The sequence below is a fragment of the Falco biarmicus genome, chromosome 20 (assembly GCF_023638135.1).
Source record: "Falco biarmicus isolate bFalBia1 chromosome 20, bFalBia1.pri, whole genome shotgun sequence".
Classification (NCBI taxonomy): Eukaryota; Metazoa; Chordata; class Aves; order Falconiformes; family Falconidae; genus Falco; species Falco biarmicus.
In genome coordinates, this window is record NC_079307.1 from 2,338,603 (window position 1) to 2,356,361 (window position 17,759).

Here is a 17,759-nt window from a genome sequence, read left to right on the forward strand (position 1 = left end):
CCGCAGCACACGCACGGGGAGAGGGAAAGAAGAGAAACAGCCGGAGACAGCAAAGCCAGCACACGGGGAAGAGAAGGGAACATTTGGATAAGCAGCTGTAAATCCTACAAGTGCCTTGAAAACACAATGCGGTCGTTTCCATTATTTATTTCCTGCCTGGCTCCCACCCTCCCTGCTCCGAGACGCGTGGGGGCTCAGCAGCTCCGGTTCGTGGTGCTGACTTATGCTTGGCAAAGAACGGGGAGGGGGGGGGGGGGGGAGGGGGGGTGGTGGAATTAAAACGTTCCCGGAGAACATGGCTTTTTCATTCTGTTTGATAGATTTTTCTCGATCTATTTACTCGTGGCCCTCTCTGCTGCTGCCATGGCACCTGCAGGAAAACCACAAAGTATTTGGCTGAATTAAGAGCCCAGCATTTCTTGGGAGCTTCGCCTTGCCCACCTGAGGACGGCGGCAGGAGAGCTTCCTCTCGGCATGAAAGCAAACCGGGAAAACCAAGCTAGGTGCAAGCTTGTGCTGGCGGCAGCGACACTGCTGCAGCTTTGTGCAGCCAAGATCATAAGAAAAGGCACCTATAGTCAATCAAGAAACTCGTGCAAGTCCCTCTCCACACGCCTGTAAATTCAGAGGCGGGTTGGGGGGCTGTCCCTGTCCTTGTCCCCGCCGCGGTGCCTCTCCTGCAGAGGCTTTGGGGGTGTTATATGCCTCCCTTGCTGGAACTGCGGAACGTCACCTCGATCAAGATTATTAATCGGGCAGACGGAAGGGGCAGCACTTGGCATGTTTGAGGGTCCCCCCAGGCGCTCAGTTCAGAGGAACGAGCCATATATCCTCCCGCAAACAAGTAATTTTCCCTTTGCAGGAGCTGTATGGCTCCGCCAGCCACATCACGTATGGACGCCAGGAAAGACGGATGGCCATCCACGCCTGCTGCGGCACGGCTGGCGCGCCGGGAGCCTGCCCGGGTGTCGGATGTGCCCCGGCTCCTGCTCTGCCGGACCGAGGTGGCCTCGTGCCGGCAGACGATGTTGTCCTTTTCGGGAAGCTGAGCCCTCCCTTCGTTCAAATTAACTGGGGGAGAGCTAAGCGCAGCCGAGTTAAGTTCGGCCCTGGGGGATTCCAGTCTAGTGGACTATAACTGCTGTCTCACTTCATTATAATGAATAATAAAGAGATACTTACACACGGCTTCTGTAAATTATTCATTGCGTGCACTAAAAAATCAGGACAGCAATATGTAAAACAGACAACTTGCATGTCTGCGCTCATATAAATACCCAGACTACAGCCCTATGAGGTACTCTCGGGTCCCCTCATTAGGGGTGAAGCACAAGGACGAGGGTTTGAAGTGAAAGGGATGAGGATCTCGTGCCATCACCAGGCACGTTCGACTGCCACTGCCCAACTCCAGCTGGCACATCTCGAGTGCACTTCCCGGGAAGATTTGGGGCCGGTCTGGGACCCCTGAGAACTGGGGTCACTCGTTCTGCATTTACAGCTCGCACTGATGGCTCAGAGCCACACTGGCAGGGCCCAGGGATCCCGTAACATGGGCAGACATGTGCATGTGAGGAAGGGCAAGGACAGCATCGCTCTCCCTTGCCCGTAGTGCCCTCGAAATCACTCAGAGCAAATGGGCAGGAGCAACTCAGAGACTCCTTCCCATAAACTCATGCCAAGAGCAAGGAGGCAAAGCTTCCTTCTCCCCATCCCCCTCCCTTCAGTGGCTGCCACTCAACAGACAATTTGGGATCAACTCCCTTCAGCTCTGCCTGCTTAGTTAGCATCATGCTCCCTCCTCTCCACCGCAGCTCAGGCTGGCCCTGGCAACTGCAGGTAGGGAGGGACAAGACAAACCATCCTGCTTCAAAAAACCAGCCCTCCTGCACCTCCTGGCAAGGCATCAAAGCTATCACCAGCAGAAAAGCCACCATCCACCAGCTGGCACGGACAGCGTGGCATTTCTGGAGGCACCTTCTTGCCCAACCTTGCCTTCCTGCTGCAAGTTGACCCACACCCTGGCAATCGGCGCCTCAAAGGCAAATACTGACCGACCCCCCCCGACATGAGGAGCGCCCCACAGGCTGCTTTCCCTGGCTCAGAAAGCGATCTCCATTAGCCACTAAGCCGCCAGCGCTCCCTCGTCTGCCTAGCCGTCTTTGCTACCTATTTCCAATTGACCAGGATTATGATAATGTCTCCAGTAAGCAAACAGGTAAAGAGACTTCTGCAAAGTGTTTAGATAGAGCAGACAAGCTCTGACAAAGCTGGATAATAAAGCGGGCCAGGAGGTTTTCCCTTGAAGGGATCTAATTAAGAACAAAGACAAACCCCCATTAACAGTCTCCTGAAGGCACCGTATCCATCTCCAGAAGAAACCCTGCCTTACAAGTCTGGAAGGGACAAAAGACGATCAAGTGCCTGTCAGATGGGAGGGAAATAAACCCATCCTGGCTCTGCGGTTCACCTGGAGAAAACCCATCAGCAGGGCGGGAGGAACATCTGAGGACTGATGTTGCCAGCCCAAAACTGAGCCCCCGGCACCGACCTCATCCCAGCCCCTCCACGCAGCCCTTCTTTGTGCAAGGCGACCCATCCCATCTGCTCCTCCATCTCTGCATGCCGCATAGACCCTCACTGCCTTCAAGCAAAGACTTTGCACCATCTGCAGCCCTTCGGCTGCCTCCTACGGCAACTGATCTCTGCCAGAATGACTTGCTGGTGAACCTCAGATGCTGGGCTTTGCCCCAGCCCCGCCCCCCCCAGCGCTCACAATTACACACATTAACTCGTGAAGGCGCCGTCTCCTGAGATCCATATTGATCCCCTTGCTCTGTGTGGGGATGAGAGCTGCCGTAGGGATCCCGGTGTTCTGCCAGAGACGAGGGCGATGAACCCGAACGCAGCAGCGCGAGAAGATGCATGAGAGAGGGAGTTGGGGGCACCGGCGCTGCGCCGCTTCCCCTCTAATTGCCCCTATTCTTCATCCTTAAATGCTAATTTTGAAGTTTGCCGAGGAATTATTTCACTTAGTGTCAACAATACAGATAACTCTGCCGATGCGCTCTTTGTGTTCTGTGGCACAAAGTGACCAGCTCTCTCCTCCTGGACCTATTAGGAGAGACCCCCGCGTCGCTCCCGCAGCAGGCTCCTGCCCAGCCCCATCAATGACACTGACAGCGCTTCTCCTACACAAGGGATGTGACATAACACCTGCCGCCTTTGTCACCCACCTTTCCTGGTCCACATCACGGACCTTTCCTGCACTGCTGACGCGGCCAAGCATGAGGGCCATGGCGGGGGTGGGGGGGTGTGGGGGGCATATGCCACGTGAGGCTGGGGCTGTCCTCAACGCCTGCCCCATGGTGAGGAAAAGACCTTGTCCAGGGTCAGCACAAGTTTTCTGGCATTAGTTTGGAGGGATGAACGGCACGCAAAGAGTTGGAGGTGTAAAGCAAGTCTTGCAATCCTTCTCTGTGGGTGCAAAATATCCCAAGGGATGGGATGCTCAGGACCCCAGAATGTTGATGCCCATCCCAAGCAGTCTGGGTGACTGGTTTGCAGCCGCAGAGCCAAGACTATGGGTCCCCAGCTGAGATGAGAGGCCTGAGGGAGATGCTCATCTCCGATCAACCCCAACCCCCCCCCTTCCTTATGCAAAACCATCAGTGTTCTAGTTTAAAATACTTCTATGGCCCTTCAACCCCAAACCACTTTTCTCTCCTGTAGCCAATGTGCCTCGTCAAAATGACAAATGGAGATGCTGAAACCAGTCGCAAACTGGCTGGCTGACCCAGTTTTCAGCAGCTAAAATAGCTCACCTGGATCGGGAGCGAAGCCCCTCAGCAGCAACAGGGTAGTGCTTCACCCCGGGAAGTTTTCAACCAAGAGTACCTGCCATGAGGGCAAAGCAACGCTGGCACCCTTGTCTTTGAGAAGAAATTGTTAATTACATTTGCCGGGGACTCCTAATGGGATTTCTTCTTCGCTTCTGGTACTCGCCCCAGCTACAGAGTTAACGGGCTCCAAATGCCTTTTATTCCGGGCGGCTGAGGCAAAGGCAGAGGAGATTTATTTGTAATCATCGGAAATAAACACACTTCCTCAGAAGTAAACACAAAAGAACAGAACCTGGCTGGGCTCCCACTTCGTTAAAGATGCAAATTAGAAGCAGGCCATCAAAATGTGGCGGCTCCTCTAATCCCCTCCCAACAATGTAAACCATCACATTAGCCGCGGGTACAATGGCATCTGCGGCATGTGACGGCGGGTCTCGCACAATAGTTCCCTGAGGGCAGGACTGCGCTGCCTGGGTTTCCGTCACTGTCATCGCTGATATTTATTCTCAGTGTGGAGGGCGGGAGGCACTTTGTCTTCATTCCCCATCCCTTCCACTAGCATCCCGTCTCCCCTCTGAGGCACCCACAGTATCCCTTCTCCCATCTCTCCCATCTGTCCTGGTACCCAGATGTGGGATGCAGTGGCCCCACAGCATCCCCACGCCATCCCAGCACCTCGAGGATGGAAGGGACCTGGGATGTGCTGTTTAGCATCGCCCAGCACAGCCACCTCCCATCGAGCCCTTGCCACCAGCTCAGCGAGTATCAAGCTGTCACTGCACCCGTGTCCCCCATGGGAAAACGTAGTGCTTGGAAACATGGTGTGTGGGAAAACGTGGGATGCACAGGGAGCTCAGCCAGCCTAAACCGCTCTCCTTTTCCTCGTAACGTCTCTCCCTCCACACCATACACTCAGTCAGCCCACTGCCTCCCACAAAGCCACGTGCCACCGGCTCTCACTCTCTGCAAGTTTAATTAATTGCCTGGCCCCACTGCTACCACACCGTTCTGATTTCCCAGGTGCTCCAGTGCTATTCAAACAAGCTTTGGACCACCAGCAAACCCTTCCCCACCAACTGCCCCCTCCCCAGAGCCCTCCAAGGGCTGTGGCACCCTCCTGCCCTCCCCAGAGCCTCAGGGCTTGTCGGGGAGGGTTTCTCCTCTGCAGCAGCAGTTTGCCTGCCCGCTACTGAGCACCAGAATAGAAGCTGCTCCCCGTGAAAAATCAAAGCCCAAATTGATACATTAGAGGTTGCTAAATATAAAATATCCATCTGCAAAGATAATAAGCCTGTGAGGGCAGAGGCTGTCGAGTTGCTCCATTTCAGATAGTTTAATGGTGTTTTGGTCCATGACTGCAGCTCCCAGACATTAGAATGATAACAAGATGATGAGGAGGGCGGGAGCTGTCTGAGCGAGGCATCAGAAATCAAGATTTAACACTCACCGTGCAGCCCCCGCCACACAAACCACCACCGGCCAGTTTGCACCCAGCATTCGCAGGCCTTTGGGTGGCCTCTGCAACAGCCCAGGAGATGCAAAGTTTGAGCCTGATGCTGGGTCGATGCCAAGCTCGAGCTGACGTCAGCCTGGGGAGGGGGTCTGCACCCCCCTTTGGCCTCGAAGAGGCTCACCCTGCGCCTGCACCCCAGCCTGGGCACCATGGAGCCGGGTACCGCTGCGGGCAGTGCAGCACGATGCTAAGGTCGATGCAGCTGTGCTGCAGATGGCTTAGAAACGGATCGTAGTTTGTGTGGGGAAGGGACACGTGGCAAGGCGAGCTGCCGCACGGTGCCCCCGCTGCCGCTAACTGACCGCATCTTCTCCCCAAAGCCACTCATGGGATTTTTGGAATTAATGCTCCACATCCAGCAAATCGAGAAACTGCAACTGGCTCCATTAAAGCGAGCTAGGCTTTCCTTTTCATTCCTAAAGCCCTTCTTTCACTCCTCATTGCTTTTATTTTGAGCTCGTGGGGCCGCATGCTGCCCTGACAACATCATTGGCAAGGGGAAGGGTGGTGTGATGGGGTCGGGTGCTTGGGCACACTCTGCCCCTGGCTCCCACTTGATTTTCCCACCATGAATGCCCTGTTTCTGACAGGACAACGCACCCATATCCTGATGACTCAGGGTCTGCTCAGAAACCCTCCGCAGCCCCCAGGAAGGTCAGCACCGCCTTCAGCAGGCTCAGGATCTACCTGAACCCTTTCCTGCCCTGCACAAAGATCCCAGTTGCTCTCCCTGCACCACACAAGTCACGGCCATTGCAAGCTGCTCTGAAATGCAATGCCAAACGGAAAACAACAGCAATGCTCTCTGCCCTCAGGACTGTACCGGGTTTGCTAACAGCCTCTGGCTACAGCCTAGCAGCCCCCAATTCTCTACACAGCTGCAGTCTGGCTAGATCCACACGTCAGGATGCTCCCCCAATGCAGCAGGGAAAATGAGAAGGTGTCAGCCTAAGCCCCAATGGCCGACAGCTGTTATTAGCTTAAGAGAAATCTTCATAAGGAAATATGAGGCAGTGGCAAAAAAAAACAAAGCAGGAGGCCTTTGGATAGAGCAAATCAATGGGGATGTTTATAGAGCAGGTGGCACTTGAATGTTAACAGAGTCAGTCGATGCTGGCGGCCACACCTGATCTGCCAAACAGAGACGAAAATGAAGGCACTGAGCAGGGGCAGCCAGTCCAGGAAAACCACGGCTGCTGGAAGAAGTGCATCCTTCCTTGCCCAAAAATGGTACCTAAGTGACTGTGCTCTCTCCTCAAAGTCAGGTCCCTGACCCAGCTGGGCACCAACTTCCAACTTGCTTGTGGCCACCAAGCCATCCTGTGGTTTGAAGAAGGCTGGGACATCTTTCCAGCTCCTCTCCAAAGAGACAACCAACATCCAGCAGCATTTACCGTCAAAGCATCTCTCTACCCATCCTAGGAAACATCAGCAGAGAGCTGTCTTCTCACCAGGGAAGCCAAATTCCCCCTCACCCTACACCAGGGCTCTGCCCTACATCCCAGCCCGGAAGAAAAGACCCAACGAGAGACACTTGCCACCACCATCACCACCATTCAAGGGTGCTGATTGAGGGACACGATCTGGCAACACCCCCTGCTCGCTGCTCGCAGCACGCTGCTGTCGGCAGAGCCCCGCGCCTCAATCAGCACCCATGTACGAATTCAATCAGTGCTAATCTAACACAATGCAGCACCTGCGCCCCGGCTGATTTCTAGTGTTCTTCAATCAAAAGGAGGAGAAGAAACACAGAATTTATTGCTGGCAGTGCTAGCAGACCCCAACAGTTGAGAACCTGGAGCTCTCTATGCCTGTGGTGGGGTTTTGGGCTTGGATTTTTCCCTCACTACTGTTTTTTTCTATTTTTTTTTTTTTTCATTCACCTTCCTAGGCAGGAAGAGACAGAAATAACTGTTTCGCTGTCACAGTTAGGCATGTAGTTAAGTACCGGTAATTAACACATGGCAATACAAGGCTCTGACCGCTATGATTCAGCCATCCTGATGGGACTGGCGACTGGCTCCATCTCGGCTGGACAAGGAAACTGCTTTCAACCTGGGAGAAAGTGGCCACGGCTCTGGCAGCATCCCATAGTCACAAAAAAAGAAAGGTTGCTGGTAGCCTGATAAAAACATGGGCTAGGGCACATCTGCGATAGAAGGAGCTCCTGTACAGCTATCACACATCTGTCCCTGGCTTGCAAGGAGGGAAAACTGGTCTGAAGCCTCTCCAGGGCAGGACAGGGCAGCGATGCAATGAGGGGTATGGCAAAAGGGCATGAGGGTGACAACCCTGAAACACATCCCGGGGGGAAACGATGGCACCTAGGGCACTTTAGATGGAAACACAGTCAGGTCTCCATCGCACGCGGTCCTCACACTCACAGTCCATCTGTCCTGCCACACCACCCTCCCCAACAGGGGGAAATAACCCCTCTTCTCCCACCCCCCTGTTAATTACCACCAGAAATATATTTGTCATGAGACACCCACTCCTATCTCTGCAGCTCTTAAGGGTAATGGAGAGGTTTCAGTCTTTGGAGGATAAGTCTCAGGCTCTTGGCTGCTTGCCCGGGAGGATTATTTTACATCAGGTTGAGTTCTGTAGTAATTATCTTCAAAACAGCTGGACCGCTGGATAAACTTGCTGTATCTTAATGCACAATACAAGAGCAAATAGGGAGAATGAAACTGCAATTTCAGACAGGCCTGACAGATAGACAGAAAAACTGCTCGCCGGTGTTTCAGAGGCTGAGGCTTGGGCTCCTCACCTGTTAGGGATGGGGAGGCATTTTCTTATTCGAAATCAATTCAGATTTCCCCAGCGACAGAGCGGAGGGGGAAAGGAGATTCCAGATGAAGATGTTTCACCCCCAAGCTCTCAGTAAAGGAAAAAAAAAAAAAAACAAAATCAAAAACCCAAACCCCCCCACTTTCTTGACCCTCACAGCTGAAAAATGAAACGGTATTTGATCCCGGCTGGAAAGCTTAATCACAGAGTGTTGAGCCTTCAATAAAAGCCCAAACTTTGCATGCACTGGGCTCCACGCTGCACCCCTCCTCGCAGTGCTCCCACCCCTCGCACCTGGGCATCGCTTCCAGCACCTCATGTAGCCCATCCCAGCAGCTTGGAAGGGCTGACAGACGGACAAACCGACTCCCTAACAACTGGCCTGGACACGAGCACCCTCAGCCCAATCACCGGGAGTCATTAAAAGGAAAAAGCAATTAATCAGCTGCCTTCGGGATGGTGTCACCACAAAATGTAGGTGCAAAATCCTTGCAGGCAGAACTAATAACCTCTAAAAAGTGGGAAATTCTGCCGATGGAGGGTGAAGCCATATTTCACAGCGAACGCCGTGAAGCACTCCTGCCAAACACGAGATCTGTAAATGACCTGGGTAAGCCATCAGCACAAGAATATAATTGCCAATTTGCAGAAATTTCACCAGCAATTAGGCAAAATAAAATAACCCACCAGAGGAAATCCTCTGCTCGCCGCTCCCGCACCTCCGCTGCCCCTTCTGCTTCCCACCCGCCGTTTCTCCGCTGGGATGAGGGCTGGAGGCTTCATGCGATGGGCACTAAGGAGCCAGACGACAGACCCACGGCACTGCCACATGAAGGAATCATCCCCAGCATGAGATGACACCAGCCACCCCTGTGCAGGAGCCAGCTGAAGACCTCTCCTTCTCCCACCGGGATCCCATCTCCGAGCATCACCGAGGGCCGGGTGCCTGATCCTGGCAAACCCCTGGGGCATCCAGGCAGCCCAACAACTTCATGCAATTAGGGGGTTTATTTGTTTGAGTTGTACGTGAATATACCAAATTACATTATCAGATCATAGTCCTGCTTCTGATTTATTCCTTCTTTGTTCTTCAAGTCTTCGTACATCTAAGCAATTAACCTCTCAAAGAGCTGGAGAACACATAATTATCCTCATTTGTCTAAACGTCACCAAGATGGCTGCCTTTCAATTAACCTTCTGGGAATGGAGGGAAGTTGGAGTGATACAGTGATCATTTCCAACTTCAGCGTAGGCTCTTTTTTTTTTTCCCCTTAAAGTAATTTAATTGAAATATTCAGATGATAAAATATAGCCAGATAACTGTTACTGCAGGTAACGGGATCAAGAGGGGGCTTGCAATCGAAAAAGAAGTCAAATGAGGTACAGTAATATTATATCAATACGTGGCACTTCCATCTAAAAATATCAAAGCACTTTGCGCTTATTAATGAAGGGAGCCTTTCACACTCCCCTGCAGGGCTGTGGGCTAGGACTGACGTCACTGCTATATGTCACTGCTACCAATGGGGAAACTGAGGCAGGGGACAAGCTTTGGTGCCTGGGGGGGCCAGAAGTTCACAGAGCTGGTCCCTGCATAGCCGGGAGCTTCCCGACAGCATCTCCGCGGCCGGTCCCCTGTCCTGCCCTGGGAGAAGGTGGGTCCATAGCGAGGTTAGCGTGGGAGATGCGGTCACAGCCAAGTCACTTTTGCTTTTGTTTATTTTAATAATAGCCCCCGTTTTGCTGAGATAGCGTCTGCCATGCCGAGCGAGGAGGGATTTGTTCCCAGCCATTGCCTTGCTAATAAATATGCATCCGCTGGAAAGTGCCAGGTCAAACTTTGCACCCGCATTAAGCAAGACACCCGTGTCGTCTGGCACACGCGAGTAATATTTATACACACCCCCGCACACCAATATATACGGAAAATAAACAAGCAAACTCCGAAGTTCATCGCATCTCCTCCCTGACAACCGTGGCTTCTCAATTCCTTGCGGCATCACGGCTTCGCTCCCAGCGTGAAATCGAGCCCTCCAAAAAGCAATTTCGGCTCCAGCTCCTTGCCCTGCTTTCTGCCTCCCGCCCCGGCGGAGCGGAGGTGGCCATGCCAGGGCAAGCGCTTGACCTCCCTGCAACCTCGGCCGGTTGGGAGAGGCTGAGATGGAGCCCCCACATGATGGGAAACTCAGGTACCGAGAGATGGGGATGCACCAGGCTCACTCCCTGCAGCCTCCCCCCCCCCCAGCCTCCCGTGCAGATTGGTGTTGGTATTTCAGCGCCGGGCAGCCGCTCTGCTGATCCGTGCAGGCGAGCGGGGAGGCCAGGACGTGGGAAAGCAAGAGGGTTAGGAACGCCGTAAACCCCCGTCTCCCCCGGTGCATTCATCTGGAGAGATGAAGTGAGGATAACACAATAGCCACTGAGTTTATTCTCGGCACAGGCTGATGGCGACATAATTAAAATGCAAGCTGGAGTCAAGGTACCTATCGATAAATCTTTGCTTTTGGCTCTGAGGCTTGACAGGAAGCCTATACCTGGCGCGGGGAGTTCAGACCGAGGGGGAGGCACGGATAAAGGCTCTGCTTTATGGACGGCCATTTTAGTGTTTCGTTTGAGTAATGGGCCTTGCAAATTAGCACCCCAGCGGCCTGAAATACATATTTTTCCAAGGACATGCAGGCTCCCGATCCGACAGGTGATGTGGGCAAACAGTCCCCGAGGGGAGCTGCGATCTTGGTGCTTCGCGGCTGCAGTCATATTTTATCCCAGCCAGGATGATGAAGAAGAAAGCAGAGAGCTCGGGAGGGGGGGGGTGATCCAAAGGCTGGGGAAGGAAATGGAGCAGAAAATGACCCTGTGCGAGACCAGCGAGGGGGTGATGAGCAGCGGCAGTGGTGGCAGGGCACGGAGGAAACAGGTGCACCAGCACGGCACAGCACATCTCAGCTCTGCCCCTCGAGGGAGCCTGGCGGCCACCTGAGCAGTGCTGGGCACACACACCGGGACACGTCTGCGGGACACGCCTCTCCTTGCACGATCAAAACTATGGAGTTCTGGCTCTCGCCGGAGCTCGTCTGAGCATCTGACTCTGGCCTGAATATTTGGAGAGGCCGGAGGGGTCTTTGATGCTGCAGTGTCACTGGGGAAGAGGGGATGCTTTGGTCATAGGGAAAAGCAAGCCTGCAGCCAGCGGGCTGGGGTCTGGCTCCTCCGGCACAAATGTGGCAGGACAGATCGAATATTCCTGCATTAACTCAGAGAGGATCATCGGGAGACCAAGGAAGAAATATGTGCGGCTGAACACGAGGGGGAGCTCAGGCCAGAACACGCAGGGGAACGCGGAGCAGAAAGTAGAGGCTACCCACTCACCCTCTCTCCCTGTCCCTGCCTCGCTGTCTCCCTCCTCTCCTTCCTTGCCCCCTTCCTCCCCCTCTACCCTCCCCACACCACCATGCACACCTGGCCATCACGTCACTGCACCAGCACGGATTGTGTTGCTTATCCATAAAACTGTACAGAGGGAGAAGACGCTCAAGCACCACGAGGATGCATTCCGGCAGCCCCCAGACGCTCGTAGCTCTCCACAGCATCCCCCCCCGCCTTGCACCGATGCTGCTGCATGGAGCTGCACGTGTGGTGGGGCGTGTATTCAATCACAGTGGAACAGTGCCTTCAAATTGCTCTCAACCTCAACGAGCCTGCTGCCTCTAATTCTCCTCCTCTTGGTCCCCACAGCCTCCTGGCAAGAGGCACAGGGTGACATCTCCCCACCAGTGCACATGAAGACATGGAGATGAGCACAGCCTCTGTAGAGCCAAAACACAGCGCATCCAGGGCACAAGAACTTGCCAGAGCCCCCACCTGCTGCCGCTTCCCCATCCCCAACCTGCCACCTTAGGGATGTTATCTGGATTTCACTGCAAGGACCAGAAGGGATGGCTGGGCAGGCTCGAAAGCAAGCTCTGAGCCCAGAGCAGGAGTCTGCATCCTCACTGCCAGCTCTCAGGGCCATTAGCTCAGGTCCAAAGTGTCCAAACGGGATTTGGGAGCTGGCTGAGCTGGTGGGACCTCACCAAGAAACGAGCTCTGCCAAAGCCCCCCACATAGCATCATGCTACATCACCAGACCAGGAGACCAGCTCCTGCTCTCGGCAGGGCACAAAGCAGAGCCCAGAACCACACCATGCCCGCGGCACGACTTGCTGCATCTCCTGGATGACTTCAGCACAGGGAAGTTGTGCTCTGGGAGTGGGAGGCTCTGCCTGCCACTCCTGCCTGCCACTCCTGCTCGCCCTGCCAAGTTTCAGCCATCCAGGATGTGATGCGGAGAGACAGCTATGAACTCGCCGGGAGATGCAGGAGTTTCGGCGCAGTATATATAGCGCTCCTGAGGCACTCCAGAGGCACAGCAGAAAGCCTGTGTGCCAGCCGCTGGTACGTGCTTTTCCAGCCAGCAAGATGCTGCGGGGAAAAGGGGAAGGAGCAGACTTTTGGAGGTACCACATGTGCTTCTCCATCCACACCAAGATCCTGCTATTTCATACCCCAGCATCTCCCTCCCAGCCCGCAAGGTTTGACCACAGCTCACTGCAGTGAATGCAACAACTTCTCCTTTTCTCTGGAGGCTCGGGGCTGAGCTCTTGGCCGTCTTAGCCGCCCAAGGCCATTACATTTCATTTATAGCTACAAAGAGTGGTCAAAGCCACCCCAGACAGTTAATCCGTGGTCCTGTCGCCACCCTAAGGACCTGAGTGATGGAAGCTGAGAGCTGTTCTGGGAAATTCTTGCGGCTTTTTTACCCGTAATGCCAAAAACGGAGGATGGTGATGCCACCCGTACGCACCTAAGGAGTGGGGAGATGGAGGACCGGGCCAAGGCATGCGGAAATCATTTTCTTCTGGCAAAGCTGCCGACTCAAGGAGAAACATAAAATCCTCGATGAAGGGCTTGTCTAGTTTATTATAACATCGGCTTTAATTTATGCGCCTGCCTTTTATGATTGTTCTCTATCACTGTTCCTGGGGCTTATTTATAGAGGGCCATTAGCACAGAGAGCAAGCCCTGATGAGTGAGCATTTGCAGCGTCTGCCAGGGGACCAGGGATATAAACTGAGATGAGGAGGAGGCGGCGAGCTCTCGTATGGGGCTGCAGCGAGTCCTCTCCCCGAAAGCTGAGAAGGATAATTTGATCTCGAAGCGCGATACAACTTCACGTGGCTCTCTTCGGGCAGGCTGCAGCCTCCTTCACATGCACTTTGCTAAATTCCCTAGCCCCAAACAAACTCGGCGCTACGCCACTGCAGCTTGAACCAGGGGGGAGGCAGAGAGCTTCGGATCCCACGTCCACTCCAAGCACAATGAGACTAGGGATGCAGGGAAAAAGCCTCGCGAAGGTGTAAGATGAGAGCTGTAGGGGCAAGGAGGGGGAAGGCACCCTCAACTGCACGCTGTCCAAGCAGTGCATCACAGGCTGCCGACACCGGCACTCATCCCTGCCCGCATCCCCAGCCGGGCATCCCAGCCCTGTGCCCATCTTGTCCCCTCCCACCTAAAAACAAAATGCTTTGAGGGCCACACAGACACCCCGTGATACAGAGGGGACAGGGGGTACCAAAACCTTGACGCCGCAAATTTATTCCTATTTACAAACATCACTCTCCAAACTCTCTAGCACAACCTAGACAGGCAATTCTATGCTGGTAATTAAAACTGCACCCACTGAAATGAATGGTTAATGACAGGCACGGGCAGGGTCCAGCCCACCCCCAAAATCCACTGATGTGCAGGAAAAAACACATTGGTTAAAAACACAGCTAAAGCGGGTAGGTGGGTCTGTTGGCAGATAGAGACGATGTAAAATGAATTTGTATGATCAAAGCCTTCCCATACAGTTCTCAGGTAATTTGTGATGAGAACAAAAGCTTTAAATTCATCCACTAAATTATTCACTACAAATCGTCCTCTCGGCTCCCGCGTTTGTGTCCTTCAAGCTGTTCTAGGTGGTGATTACGTCCCCTTGGTGCACGGGGAGGCCTCAGGGAAGCGGCCACGGGAAAGACGGAGCTGCCGATCCAACACCAGCAGTTTGATTTACAGAGAGAACTGGGGAGAGGAGACAGCCGCCCTCAGGTAAAAAGCAACTTCAAGCTTTAACCATCCCATCAAGGGGGTTTCTGGGTTCTTTATGAGGATTTTCTTCTTTTTCTTTCTTCTTTCTTTCTTTTTCTGCAACAAGCTCCCACCGCAGGCAGAATAGATGATGCTAAATTATTTTGGAATATGCTGAGAATGCCCTGCTTGGCCAACCGAAGCCTCATAAATCATTCCTCTTCTCCCACCCCCTTTCACATTCTTGATCTCTCTTTCAAGCAGTACAATGCCAGCTCACCGAGGAGCCCTGGCACCGTGAGGCACGTTTCGGGCAGGCACTGCCGAGACACGCCACCGGAGCCAGACCTGCTGCTGAGGCGACAAGACCAACACGACTGGGAGAGACGGATGGCACCGCAAAGGAGCCACTTGGGCTGCTAATGAGGTCACTACCTCCCAGCGACCAGTTTTTGAGCCCATCTCGGTGCAAGGCAGACCTACGGCAGCCCCTAGCTGAGTGGTGCCAAGGAGCTACCCCCACCGGTACCGGAGCCAGGCATGCGGGCGTTACTCCCGCTCACCACCCCACACCTTGGTGCTCTGCTGCCCTTCCTCCAGAGCCCCTCCTATGGATACAGTGCATCCTCCTGAATTAAAGTTGATCAATGGCTTCTGGAGGAGCTGAGCTCACATCAGGCATGGGACAACCTATTTTGACCAGCGCTGGGGTCAGCTTGAGCGTGACTTGATACCCTCACCCTAAAATCAACAGGCTTTGGCTGGAGAAGGCAATTCCATGCCCAGCTCAGAAGGGATGGGAGATGTGCTTGCATCCAAGTGCCGGATGCTCAAGCACGGCTCCTGATGGAGTTGGTGACTAGGATCGAGTTCCCCTCTTCTCACTCACAGGTGCCCTCCAAAGCAGAGGGAGATGCTTGCAAAGGACCTGGAAGGGCAGAGCAGCAGGAGGAGAGCAGGCTGGGGAGAGGAAAGCCCCACGTGGAATCGATGCGGACTTATTCAGCATTTGTAGCTGGAGGGGCCGTGCAGCCCAGGGCTGTCAGCCCGGCTCCTCGCACAACTAAAATCACACTTTTCTCTAAAAAACACCCAAAGCTGAGATGCCACATTTGAAGGCAGAGGCCCCTCCAGCTGGGACCGTTGCAGGGAGGAGTACTTTGGATCAGGAACCACAGCACGTCAGAGACACAGTCATTGTCTAATACCTGAGGTGACATTTCGTGAGTCCCTCACACTTCGCTGTGACACCAACAATGCCATAATAGGGATATGAGCGCTGCGCGTCTCGGCGCTGGCCCGGTACCCATCACTCAGGCGTGATGGAGAGGCGGCAGGCTTGGGAAGCCGCTGACAAGAAGGATCAGCGAGCAGCTTTATTTGTGGCTCTGGGCAAAGACTAAACCCCACTCCCTCCCTGGCTCACAAGAGCTCAGAAAAAGGTGGGTAGCTGTCTTGCACAGCTTGGCTGTGAGCTGACCCGGGAGGTCTCAGCCAGGCATTTCGGAGGGGGTGGCAGGATGAGGGCAGGGTGCCCTGAGGTCACCCTGGAAAGCTCCAGGCGGGAGGGAGCCCCATCATCCATCAGCGCTCAGAGGTGATGGATGCGCATAGCTGGGGTCCCCCAGCCCTCAACCTCACACCATCGCTCCTCTCCACCTTCACACTCAAAAACACAAGTGGGGTTTTGTTCGGTTTTTTATTCAATACCCTTCTGCCCTCCCCAGGAAAACACTAAAAATCCAAAAAGCAATAAAAGCCTCACCAGCCACCCTTGCCTCTCCAGAGCCTGAGCTTTACGACACTGTAGCTATTTATCGCTCGCTGTGTTTTGCACATACCAGATGTGACGCTCATCCTGAACAGCCTAGTTTAAAGCCCCTTGGTTATTCCGTAGATGGAGCTGCTATTTTAGACAAGACAGACATGAAACAAAAACAAAACCTAAAGCGGAAGGCGGGGGGTTGGGGGTGGGGGGTGGGGTGGCAGGAAGAAAAGCCCTCTGAGCACTGCAACGGCAAGAAAAATCCATATGAGGCATTTATCTTTGTTTTTTAAGCCAGAGAAAGGTGAAAAAGCCAAGTGGGGCTGCAAGCGCCTGGGGACCACCAGTCTCAGCAGCTCTGTAGGGATGGACAGGAGCTGCCAGTAGGCAGGGAGCTGCTGGGAGCTCTGCCAACACCACCACCGGCCCCAGCCCCAGGGCTGGGCATGACCCAGTGAGCAAGGGGATGCGCTAACTGGATTTGCACATCACCACCTCTCCCACACCAGCCCCCTCGCTGGGAGGAGCAGCCGGCGATGCACACACACAGCTCCCGGTGCTTCTCCCTGGCACGCTGGCACAGCGCATTTGGGCCACCCAGCTGCAATTCCCATCTTTTCCATCGGGACCTCCGCCAGCATCAAACTCCCTTCAAGCTAGACCACCTGTACCAGCGGGGCCCAATATACCCAGTATTTCATCCCCAGCGTCCCGGAAGGGCTAAGGAACATGCGGACGCGCTCCATAAACCCACCATTAGAGATCCCCTGATAGAGATGGATTATAATTTGCGAATGATTAAAACACAATTAACGGCGGTAGGGAGGTACTCGAGGCTCTGCAAAGGAGCCGTGCAAATGAGGAGTTATCAGGACCTTCGGTGTCCTAAGCACCTGTCAATTCTTGGTTGAAACAAGTGCATTAGCCTCGTCCAATATCCATCTAACCTTTCCACTCTCCCTTGCTCCGTTTCCCTGGCAACCATTTAAAAGTGCTGGAAAAAGGCACAGCTGCTTTCAGAAAAAAGAAAAGGAAGAGGGAAAAAAAGGCAATACGTTCTTTTAAGGTGCGTGTGTGCTCGTTTGCTCTCCCCCCCCGGCCCCTTCTCTCGGTCTCTCCTTTAGGTGCCTGTGTTTTCCCTGCCCAGCTCAGCTCCGACCCCAAGTGCTCTGCACAAGCTGCCACACTTGGAGAGCAACAAGTAGGGTGGGGACGGCCATGCCACCCTGCTTTCCCCAGGGACGGCCAGATGCACCATAAGCCGTTGCAGAAAACCACTCGGGACTACAAAGAGATGGAGAGAAGCAAACCCAGGAGCTGGCTCGAGCATAGGATGCTACTGAAAGGGGAGATGCTGCCCCCAAACAGCCCATTTCTACAGCGCTGGAGCCAGGGGAGCTCAGTGCGCCCTGCACAACCCGCCTGACACATCACAGCGGAGCCATGCACGACCTGCACAGCTCTCCGGAGCAATACAAGCATAAAACTCAGTATTTCGCGGTGCTCCCTGTCAGTCTCTCAGCAAAACAGCAGTTAACAAAGATCAAAACTTGAGGCTGTCACTAAACCCTCCTTCACTGCCTGCTAAAGAGGGTTCCCCCCCCCGCCCCTTGTCTTTTCTCCCTGCTCTTGCCTGCCTGGGCATCATCTCCCAGCACATCCGCACTGAGGAGAGTGGCGTTTGTCCTGACACCCTTGAGAGCTCAGCACCAAAGGGTAGAGGGAAAATGGCAATAAGAGCAGC

At 54.0% G+C, this 17,759-nt stretch overlaps 1 protein-coding gene across 5 annotated transcripts in view; it reads right to left on the bottom strand.

Annotated features, from left to right (window-relative positions):
* Positions 1 to 17,759, bottom strand: part of LOC130141742 (opioid-binding protein/cell adhesion molecule homolog) — a 305,372-nt gene that overhangs the window by 27,440 nt on the left and 260,173 nt on the right. The window lies entirely within an intron of this gene.